Genomic DNA, 8947 nt, shown 5'->3' with positions numbered 1-8947 from the left:
TCTCTCCTCTCCTCTTCTCTCCTCTTCTCTCCTCTCTCTCTCTCTCTCCTCTCTCTCGTCTCTCTCCTCACACAGAGGTACAGTTGAGTACACACACACTCTGTCTGTTTGTGGACATACATGTGTGTGTTCTCCAGTCTGATCTAAAGTCTGTGTATATCTCCATGAAGCTCTTCCTCACCAGGACACTTTAGATGGATATTTATAAACTGTTTAAATTGACTAACCGATTTTCTTTTCTTTTTTTCTCATCTGTTGGAGCTAAATGAGTCTTGCCCCAGTACAACTATACTGTAAAAGCAGATTTAGGGAGGCACCGATCCAACACTGAAAAATAAGATGGATTGAATATGAGCTTCCAAAGATTGGTTCAGCTCATGTCCTGGTTGGAAATATGAACTGATGTCAGAAGAACATGTTCTGGTCGTAGATCTCCCAGAAAGTCTCACAATGTCTGAACTTGTATTTACACAAAGTTAGGTAGTTCTGTAGTGACTTCAGATAAATAACAGCTCCATCACGCATTAGGCTCAGCTTTATCTCATTTTAGTTTTTTCTTTGAAGGAAATAAATACTTAAAAGCTGTTCTCAGTGTCTGTGCTGGTATCAGTTGGTATCGAAATTGGTATCGGAACTGAAAAGCTGAATCAGTGCATATCTAAGTAGAAGTGAGACCACTGTGTGTTTTTTGCATCTAATTGTAAAGCGTTTTTTCCCTTTTGTCAGAAACAGGAAGTGCATGTTAGCATGCTAGTTATTGTTTACCATGATGTTACATACTGTGGCTTTAAGAGCTCAGACAAAATACAGGATTACAACATTTGCATGTTCAGTGTGGCCTGCAGAGAATGACCCAAATCGACTGGATTTCAAACATGTCCACACAGAGCAGTAACAGACTGTCACTTTTATAAAGTCTGAATATTGAAATGTCAAAAACTATTTCACATTTCCACATTTTCACATGTACTGAGCCTTAGGTATGGTCTATCTATAATTCTGTTTCTGTAATTAAACACAGCAGGTATTCTTACACACAGCTCAGTCCACAAATCTGCACTTTAAAGCTCCATTATGACACAAATGTGACTCTTGTGAGCTTTAAACCGTGTCATATTTATGTGTGTATTTTTTTGTATTTTGTATTTATGTGTGTATCCCGACCAACAGAACAACTGCATCATAAGCCAGATACTTTCCATCTGTAGACCATTTCTAGATGTACAGGAGGCACCTCATGAAGACAGATCACAACAAGATCACAAGAACACAAATGACACAAATGTGAAAAGTCCAGACAGAGACACCATCCATCCATCCACCCATCTGGGGGCTGGGTCGCAGGGGCATCAGTCATCAGCAGGGACTCCCAGGCTTTCTTCATCCCAGACACTTCCTCCATCTCCTCCGGGGGAACCCTGAGGTGTTCCCAGGCCAGCCGAGCGACCCTCCAGTGTGTCCTGGGTCTTCCCCAGGGCCTTCTCCCGGTGGGACATGCCCAGAACACCTTTTGAGGGAGACACTCATCAGAACAGATGCCCTCCCCTCAGCTGCTCCTTTCAACATGGAGGAGCAGTGGCTCTACTACGAGCTCCTCCCTTGTGACTGAGCTCCTCACCCTGTCTCTAAGGGAGCGCCCAGGCACCCTGCAGAGGAAACTCATTGGTGCCGCTTGTATCGGTGATCTCGTCCTTTCGGTCATTACCCAGAGCTCATGACCAGAGGTGAGGGGAGTAATAAAGACTGACGGTAAATTGAGAGCTTTGCCTTTCGGCTCAGCTCCCTCTTCAGCCCAACGGTCCGATACAGCGACCGCATCACTGCCAATCCACCTTTCAGTCTCACACTCCATCCTCCCCTCACTCGAGAACAAGACCCTGAGATACTTGAACTTTTCCACTTGAGGCAGGGACTCTCCACACAACACGCACACACACGAATGTGAGAAGTGGAGACCAACACACAAATGTGAAAAGTCCAGTCAGAGACACAAATGTGAAGAATGTGGATTTATGTGTTAAACATGAATGAAACAAAAGACAAGTGCAGGTGTGTTTGTGTTGAGGAAATACATTAAAGCGTAGATCAGAAAATAGCATCATATGGATCCTTTAAATAACCTGGACTCTTCATTTGCCATAACCAGGACCATGACTAATGTGCTTATTATTCTTGGAGCCAAAATGGAGTGTATATTTGGAAAGCCTCCCTCTTGCGTCCTGTGTTAAGCAGTGAGGATGTGTGGACGGGGGAGAGGTATTTTTGGAAACTTTTATCACATTTTCAAGTGTTATGTTTTGAAATATAAGAGCACAATAGAGTATGTGGTGGTGGTTTAGTGAGAACATGGACTGTCTGCCCGCAGTACAGACGAGGATCATTACAAGTATAATTATCTAGTGCTAATTATGGCCTCAGGTTTGATTTCACAATTTCTATTTTGGAATTGGTTTTAATGGGGCACATGCATTTGAGAGGGAGCGCTTAGACATAGTGTGGCAGCTATGGACATAAACTGGACTTTTTTTTTACATGGACATCCACTCCTGAGGCTGCGGGGGAAATATCACTTGAATTTATTTATACAGACACAGAAGACGTTAAACTTCATGCCAGTTTTTGTTTCATGTGGATATGGACAGTACTAGTACTAGGGATGCAACGATGTGGTTTTCCCCACGATTGGATACATATCTTGATACATGGGTCACGATATCAGTTCGATAAGATGCAAAAAAAGTCTTCATGTAATTTTTTTCTGCTCATGAGTATAATATTATAACACTATTGTCACGTAGAAACAGAGGGAAGACCCAAAATGCAGGACTACTGTAAAAGTTCTTTAATAACAAAGAAAAATCAATCAAAAAATCTCTAAATCCAAAATTTTAAACTAAACTGCCATGACAAGAGACAAGACGAGACTCTGACAGTGACAAATACTGTATTTTCTGCACTATTAGACGCTCTGGATTATAAGACGCACTGTCATTAAAGGTTGTATAGAGGATTTTCCAAGGAACGAGAAATCCAGCGACTGTTTGTCCTTTTTCAAATGTTGCGCATGCGTGAAACCACCTCCCCTCCCCCACAGCTCCCTACGTAGAAACGCCTCCTCCCGCCTCCTCCTTACGCCAGAAACAGGTTTGTTTACAGTCGGTGCTGCACATGACTTGTAAACAACTAACTTCAGTGTTGGTTAGGCAAGACGGAGAAGTGAGGAGCGGGGGGAGCGGGTGTGCGGACATTTCGTTCGCGGACGAGAAGTGAGGAGCAGGGAGCAGGGAGAGAGGAGAGGAGAGAGGAGAGAGGAGGGGTGCGCGGAGATTCCGTGCCCGGAGAAGTGAGGAGCAGGGGGAAGAGCAGAATGGGCAGCGGGGACAGGAGCAGGAAAGGGGTGCAGAGAAGAGTGCGCGGAGATTCAGTGCGAATGAACTAGCTACAACACGCAGCAGCAAGCGGACTCTTTCTTTGCCTTGAAAATGACGTTTTCAGACATAGGATATCGCTTTCGTGTCTTGAAAAACATTTGTCTAGCTCTTGGAAATAAAGTATGTTTTCATAATAAGCAGAAGTTTCCTGTCCAGGAGTAATTTGGCGACCAGTGCGTCAGTCTTTAAACCCTTCGTCTGCTTCAGACGCGCCATCGCTGGAATGAATCTTCAAGAATCACCTTAGTTTGGCTTCGCTGCTTTTCCCCTTGTCTTCTTCTTTCAATGACCTCAAAAACGGACTTTCTTTTGTGGCGAACTGCTCCTGGATTCTTGTCGCCATTGCAACAAACTTTGTGCTAACTGTGAGGAAGATATAGGTCAAAAAAAGCCGCTAAGAACTGTTGCGTTGGTGGAGTAAACAGCGTCTGTGTGGCTTGCGTCTGTGGACTGCGTGACAGACGTACGCAAACCATGTACCGGCAGCGCGCAGACAAGTCCGTTACGCTAGAAACGTAGGGAGATTGATTGACAGCCTGTCAGCTCACAGATAACGAGGCAGTGTTGTTATCTATTGGCAAATGTTTAGCCCCACCACGTCCAGAGTTGATGAATTTTTATTCTCTTTTTTTTGGTCATCATAATTACAAGGCTACTGCACCTCTATAATGCTATCATTGACAATTTGAAACAAAAAAAAATCCTCCATACAACCTTTAAATGGTCTATTTTCTAACTTTTTTCACAAATAAATCACTCCGGACTTTAAAGGAAACCCAACAGTGTGATGGGTGAGTGGTTTTGTTTGTTTGTTCGTTCACGGTGACTCTGGGCTTTGTTCAGTTGTGGCGTGTAGGGAGGGTGCTGTCTGGGACGCTGGATTGTCGGCGTGTTCGCAGTGACTCAGTTGTTCAGTTGTGTCTAGAAGTGGCACATTGCACTCGCTTTTTCGGTTTGTTCCTCCGTTCCGTTCCTTGTTGTGGAGTGATGTGTGTGTCTGTGGGTGTTTTTCGCTGTGTGGTCGCTGTCTGCTCTGTGTGTGTTTGTGTGTCTGTGGGTGGTGCGGCTTTGTAGTTTACTGAAGTTGTGCTGGGACACCTGAGTGGATTCGTAAGTAGGACTCTCTGGATTGTGGCGCACAATCGTTTTTTGATGGGGTTGGAGGCTTAAGAGCTCCTCCTGTAGCCCGGAAAATACGGTACTAATACAATGGACCAACAAAGGGCAGAGAAGAACACAAGGATATAAACGCACACAGACACAGATGAAACACATTAGGGCGGGGCAAACAATCAAGACAGGAAGTAAAACTCAAAACTGCAAGCACACAGGATAAATGTCCATATAAAACACCAAAATAAGCAGAATAAGCAAAATAATCCAGCAGAGACAGTTTATAGCTCCTCCCACACCTTCCCCTCCAGCAGAGACAGTACGTAGCTCCTCCCACACCTTCCCCTCCAGCAGAGACAGTACGTAGCTCCTCCCACATCGTTTCCTCTGGCAGAGACAGTTCGTAGCTCCTCCCACACTGTCCCCTCCGGCAGAGACAGTACATAGCTCCTCCCACACTGTTTGAATATTTCAGCTGTAAGTCCCTGTGGAGCTGTTTTCTACTGCGCCTGAGGAGGACACAAAGAGAACTGTTTTTCTTTGGACCAAAATAAATGACAATGATGTGTATTGAACAAACACATGTATCGAATTGTGAGACCAGTATCGAACGAGTCGATATTATACCAAATATCGTTGCATCCCTAGTAATTACCGAGTTATTAACCCTCTCAGGCTCAAATCAAATTTTAGTATCACGAAAAATCTGATATTTGGGGAACATTATAATATGGGGTAGTAATATACAATTCTGACTTTTTTATCCTTTGTAAACAAAAAAGTATTTTGCACTTCTGGCAGGCCGATTGCGTGTAGCCATTCATGCACAGTCTGCATTGCCCACGTTTATCAGCATGGATGGGAGAAAAGGCTCCTGAGTAAAAAAAAGCTCATAATATGGATTTGGAGTAAGTAGGTACTTGGAATTTAGCTGTTGCAAATCTGCAACGCCTGCCTGGAGAGGGTTAAAGGTGTTATATTCTACAGGATTGACTCTTGAGAGCTTTTGTTGTTGCTTCAGCACAAACAGAGCTGGAGTTGTGTTTTGTTTCATTCACACATGTTTGAGTAACTCTTTATTATTCATTTGTCTCCATCTCCAAAGCTCAAAATGCTCTGTTCCACCTTGTGATGTAATAGATTGGTAGTTTTGAAGTTAAGAGCTTCAGTGTGTGTAAACCACCTGTTGTGAGTATCATGAGTAACATGATGGGATTATGAGATGAGCTCCTGTGTGGCACTCTGCTGATGGTGAAGAGCTGTGGTGAAGATGAAGCAGAGGGAACTGAAAGAAGGAGAGAGAGTGCATTTACATGAATTCCTCACCTTCAGAGGCAGACATAAATATATTAATTAGAATTCATCTTTTCTTGTGTATTCCCATTTGGGTGTAGAGACTGAAGCATGTCCCAGCAGCCGCCCACCATGTGCACCAGGGGGCGTTGTTGGCAGGACTGGCCTTCCATGTCTGTGCATCGAGGGAGGGAGCCAGAGCAGCCCAGAGACCCGCACAGGCAGAACATGCAAAACCCCATCAGATCAGACCTGTGCTGCACGCCCACACTGAACCAAATCTTTATATCTTTTAAAATAGATTTTTTTTGACACATCGAGTGGTTTGGGACACAAGAATGTGTCATTTTAAAGAACACACATGGACTCAAGGACTAAAGAGACTTTTGGAGCTTTTCCCCCGTCATAACATGATTCACTGACAAACATTCAAACACTGACCTGGACTTGTATTTTCCTTTATTCGCTCTTGTTTGATGAGTCCTTGTTTACTAAGTCTACTCCTTCTAAACATGAATTTCCCAGTGTGGTTACGTCACAGCTAAAAGTCCGTAGGCCTCTTTCCTGTTTTTAAGTCCATAAATCAAAATCTGACCATTTCTGATGTCAAATTGTTTTCTTTGTAACTGCATTTGAAAAAAAAGTGTCTGTTGTCTGAAGAAACCATTGAAGTAGGGTCTGGTCAAGTGGTAACGGAGGGAAACAGGGTAGGTTTTTTACATTCAAATGTCTCTTATTTAGAAACTAGAGGAACTATTGAAATAAGTAAAGTATCAGAATGTAGGAAAGAGTTACACTCCAACAGGGTCAAGTTAAACCTGTGATATTCTTTCAAGTTGTTGACAAAAACTCATGTCGGTAATGGAGGGAATGAAATATGTAGCACTTTTTGGGCAATAAATCCAAACAGTGATAACTCTTGGTTCTCACTTCCATATCCTTAACAAACTGGTTTGAATATTTGCTTCATATAGTTTTCTACCATATGGTACAAGATTAGGTTGAAAAACCTCTTACTTTTTGAGTAATGACATTTTTTATTAAGAAAGGTCATGGTAACGGAGGGAAAAGTAACAGAGGGAAAATTGTGCAAACAAGTAGAAGGTGCAGGATTTTACATCATTTGTGGCTTTTTTCTTCTGAATACTTTAATATTACTTCAAAATGAAAGGAAACTATTTCTATCAAATATGTCAGTCCTTCCAAGCTAATTTGTATCATTTTAAATACTTTTTTTTTTTTTTTTTGAAAAATCATGTACCTTCCTCAACAGTTCAAAGATGGAATAACACAAGATATGATGAAATACATCCATTTATTGACATGATTTGCAGGTGTTTGAAATTTGGGAAATAATTTTTGTTCCATGTTTCATACATGGTCTGTTTAAAACATATGGAACTTTAGAACCAAAAATGGTACAGAAAAAAGGTCAACAGTTTCATAAACTAGAGTACATATGTATCTGTTCAATACATGTTTATATCAGATGCATTAACTTGAATTTTTGGCCTTGCTGTTTACTTCTGCTTGACCGGGGCCAGTAGTAAAACATGAGATGCCAAAGCAAAGGTTCTCAAGAGCTTGTAGACTAAGAACAATACAACAAAAGTGTCACATGTTGTTTAGGATCATCGGTTCAGTATGGTCACTAAAATGATCTGTGTGAGGATGAGATTTGCTATGGTCCATCTCGACTGCCCTGACAGAACAGTCAGAGAATATAGTGTGAACTGTTGTTAACACTTCCTACTTCAAGAGAAATTTTGGATTAAAATAATTTGATCTTGAAAAGTAGGTGAGAGTTCAAAGAGGGGGTATTATGCAAATCAACTTTTTGGAGCTTTCTTCCATGTTATAACCTGTTTCCTCTTTAGACTGGTATTATAATTTCTAGTCCTCTTAACTCAGATCTCAGCTCTTTGTGGCTCGATTAATATTTGACTCGTATTTGACTTGAAAATGGACCTTTTAACCACCTCCTCATGAGTCATCTCTGTGCAGATCTCTGGACTTCTTTCAGCTCACGAACCCAAACTCAGTGCTTTCTTATACCAGTCATTTTTCTGGCGCACAGATTGGGCCCCCCTTCTCCCCTTCTCCCCCTCTCCCCCTCTCCCCCCTCTCCCCTCTCCCTCCTCCTCCTCTCAGTCCGGCAGCACCCATGGGCGATTGCTGACCTTTCTGCCCACTCCTCTTTAATGTCTGCCATCGATTTGGTCTGAATAGAGACTGTGGACATCAGTGTAGCTGGAGCAGGCTCATTCACCACACTGGACCCTAGACCCCGGGACCACAGGGACCGAGAGGAGGGCCCGGTTGTACCAGATAAGCACTCCACACAGCAGCAGTGAGGCTATTGATCGGGCCCTGGTTCTAGAGTGGGTTTTTACTCACAGCACTGGAGCACCCCGTCAGGTACAAATGTCATGACATCAGGAGGTGTCAGTGATGTGATGAAGACAGAGAACTGTGGATTTGGCTCCTGGGACCAGAGCAGCTCTTAGCAGTGAAGGAGGAGGAGATGGAGAGGAGGAGGAGGCTGGTGGTTCTGCTGCTGTTTGTTTTTGTACGACTTAAATGTCAGGTTCTGATGATTTCAAATTTGGTGGAAGGTAAAAGGAAAAGTAAAGAAAGGTGACGCTTCCATTTTAGAGAGTTTCATATTGATGACATATCACAAGGAAACTTCTGTCTAAATATTTGGCACAATTTACACATACTACCACTAATACTAATACGCACTCATTTCTGTGAGATTAGATGCGTTTTAGCCCTGTACTACATGGTTGCTAAGTAACAGTTATGCAATTCTCTAGCATGATGTCATGAACAGGAAGTAAAATTTAAAATCTAAAAATGACCAATTGGGGAAAAATGTTTTAAATGTAAAATCTTAAATATAATGATCTTAAGTGTGTTTTAGTAAAAAGAGTGGTTCAGCTTGTCACAGTCACCTAAAGCTCTATACACACACGATGAGCTCAACAGGGACCTTGGGTTAGTAATAATAATTCTTACTGTGTTTATAGACTCGTGTCAGTCGTCCATGTCTGTAACTCAGTGCTCCTCAGTTGTTGTGGTAACTGTGGAACAACAACATGTCCCTC

The 8947-nt window shown here is 42.5% G+C and overlaps 1 protein-coding gene across 1 annotated transcript in view; it reads left to right on the top strand.

The window, feature by feature from the left end:
* doc2b (double C2-like domains, beta) overlaps positions 1-8947 on the top strand; it is a 218045-nt gene that overhangs the window by 113021 nt on the left and 96077 nt on the right. The gene's annotated exons all lie outside the window — the stretch shown is intronic.

Source organism: Boleophthalmus pectinirostris, unplaced genomic scaffold, assembly GCF_026225935.1.
Source record: "Boleophthalmus pectinirostris isolate CB_2022bp ecotype Guang Dong unplaced genomic scaffold, ASM2622593v1 HiC_scaffold_12, whole genome shotgun sequence".
Classification (NCBI taxonomy): domain Eukaryota; kingdom Metazoa; phylum Chordata; class Actinopteri; order Gobiiformes; family Gobiidae; genus Boleophthalmus; species Boleophthalmus pectinirostris.
Note: the sequence above shows the minus strand (reverse complement) of the source record. Positions and strands in the feature narration are given on the sequence as shown.